This window comes from Rosa chinensis, chromosome 5 (assembly GCF_002994745.2).
Source record: "Rosa chinensis cultivar Old Blush chromosome 5, RchiOBHm-V2, whole genome shotgun sequence".
NCBI classification, from domain to species: Eukaryota; Viridiplantae; Streptophyta; class Magnoliopsida; order Rosales; family Rosaceae; genus Rosa; species Rosa chinensis.
In genome coordinates this window covers 37,893,237-37,895,871 of record NC_037092.1, presented here as the reverse complement: position 1 = coordinate 37,895,871, position 2,635 = coordinate 37,893,237, and the positions used below count along the sequence as shown (strand labels likewise).

The 2,635-nt window shown below is 40.9% G+C and overlaps 1 long non-coding RNA gene across 1 annotated transcript; it reads right to left on the bottom strand.

Moving 5' to 3' along the window:
- Positions 1–625: 625 nt before the first annotated feature.
- LOC112167631 lies at positions 626–1,213 on the bottom strand. Its single transcript, XR_002923870.2, has 2 exons — positions 1,041–1,213; positions 626–954 (listed from the first exon to the last, which is right to left on the bottom strand). It is a non-coding gene; the product is annotated as an uncharacterized LOC112167631 (long non-coding RNA).
- Between the last annotated feature and the right edge of the window lie 1,422 nt (positions 1,214–2,635).

Below are 2,635 nucleotides of genomic sequence, written 5' to 3'. Positions count from 1 at the left end.
TCTCAGTGCTCGAGGTAGTGTGTGCCTTCACTGGCTTATAGAATGTTAGAGCAGTGAGTCTGTTCTTCGTGTCTGGGCGAGCAGCTATATACTCAGATCGAACGATTGATGGGTGCCTGTTTTAAAAAAATAATAATACGAGCCATGATATTTCAGCGGGAGTAGCTTCCAGATAACCATCAAATTCAAATGGTAACAGACAAAGGTCAAAGTAAATGCTTGTCAAAAGTTTGAACATGGTAGATACTATCCGTGTAAAACCAGGAGGTGAAATGGTAGCACATCAAAACATTCAGATTCAAATTCAAGTCATGTTATCCAAATTGATACAGATTATGCGGGCTTGACTCAATTTGATTGTAACAAACTCATTGCCATGCACAACCGGCTATCTCGAGATAAGTTTATTCAAATTCAAAATCAAGACTCAATCCTATCTCGAAGACTCCCTATAAAAGCAACCATAATGCCAGAATTAGGGGAGACGGAGAAAACACATCAAGAGGAAAGGCGAAGCCCTGCTGCAAAGGAGAGAAGAAGTTTTCAGCAACTTTGTTTGAAGGAGAAGCCCGGAAACAGACGCTAAAAGGTTGATACCTCCTTGTCCTACCAGTGCTACTTCTTGTTTTTTTTTGCAGTGTCTCTTTTACCTCTGTCGCCATGGAGCTGTGGAGATCCCTGAGCGGTCGCAATCTCGTATACTATACATGTGTATCAACGAGTGTATGACCAATCGGTGGAGTATAATATCATCGATCTACTCCAAAGTTCAACAGCAGTTCCCACTAGCAGCTTCCTACCTTCTGCCTTCCTCTCCACCTCAGCACAACAAATGGCCTCAAAATAAGCCACGCAAAGAACACACCAGCCAGAACATCAACCACACAAAACATAAAATTGGTGTCTGGAGAAAAGAATTTACCCTTGACGTTCTCTTGGAGTGCTTCCAACAACCTGTAGGCGAGAAGGAAAGGAATCAGAAAACTGAGACCAAGCCGTGAAGCAGAAATCTCTTCACTTCTATGTGAATCCGGACTCACTTCCTCCACCAAATCCCAGCAAGGAAATGGCTTTCGCTGTCAAAGATCCTGCCTTCACTTGCACCTGCAGCATGTACATGTACAATGCCTCTGTCAAGAACTCAAAAAGACTGATGGAGAGAATAATTGAAGAAGAAGAAGACACGCATGAAAAGTGACAGAGACAAAGCTTTACATCCCTTGAAACAATAACTATCAGAGTATGTTGCTGCAAACTTGCTCCCAGATGCTTGAAGGAACACAACATACATATAATGAAGCCGAGCAGTAAATGTTTGCCACATGTTTGCTTTGAATAAAAGCCAGGCAACAAGGACCATGAAACAACGAGTTTAATGAAACTTTGATCATGGGGCAGTGGTTTAACAATACAAGAGGCCATGACAAAGTGATGAATTCGTTGGCGGTTAAAAGTGATGAAGTGATTAATACACAACAAGACAAAATTTAGTTGCAATTAAGTAGGATATTTGCAATTAAGTTTGATTGACAAAACGTGATGTTGCTGTACCTTTGGACTAAAGACAAAAAAACTTTCAAAATATCCAATTAAGCAAATGTGCAGCAAGTTTCTTTTGAAATCAGTGGGTCAAAGTCCAGCTGCGTCTCAATCAAAAGAAGAAAAGAAAACAATATTCAAAGGCTACAAGATTCTTCTAGTGCTCTTTGTGTGGCATGAAATGAACTCTGCATGTTGTAATAATCAAATCTTGGCAGAAAGTAAAGGAAGAGAAGCGGTGGCGTCTCAGACTTGCAACAACAAAGTCATTTCCTCTTGGTCTTATCCTTTGTTGACAGGTTTTGGCGGTGGAAAGCTGATCAAATAGAAGGCGAGATTTAAGATATACATATATGTGTATTTCCAAGCTGTCATTGTCAAAGTTGCTGCAAAATTGCTTTGAACGTGGGAGGCCTTGGAGAATCATAATTCTGCCTTATTCTTCTTTCTCATTTTGACCATTAAAAAAGGGGAATAATGATGCAAGAAGACAAAATAGTGATTAACTAGCAGCCATAGAAAATTGATCAGTACACATGGAAGTAAAATCTCAAAGCATGGTTTTGAAAATACAGGGTGCTGTCATCAAATCATGAGTCGGTGATTCATTTAATTAAAGCATGAATTGAATTATGGTTAAATGCCTCACCGATGCTGGGTTCGACACCAAGAGCTCTCACACTGCGTTTCGCGAACAGGGAAAGAAATCGAGGCCTCTGTGGGGAAGAAAACAAGAAACATTGATTGGCATGAATACTTCCAATTATGGGGTAAAAGAAGAGGAAAGTATTTTGGTACCTGATTGGGTGTGCAGGCAGAGAGAATGGGGAATCGAAAGACTGGAGCCAATTCATTTATATGGACTTCAGCGGCATCACTCCTTGTCCAGATTGAATTGCAGTAGCTAATCCTCATCTTGACCTCGGTCTCTATCTTAAGCTGATGATTACGCCAAAGAGATTGCTCAAGGGATTTGACGCTTATCGAATAGAGATGGCGTCTTGTTTCGGGGTTCATAATCTTGAAGACATGAGCTGGGCTCAACCGGGCTGTAGAAGTGGACTAATGGGTGTCGAAATCAATTCATGCATTGCAA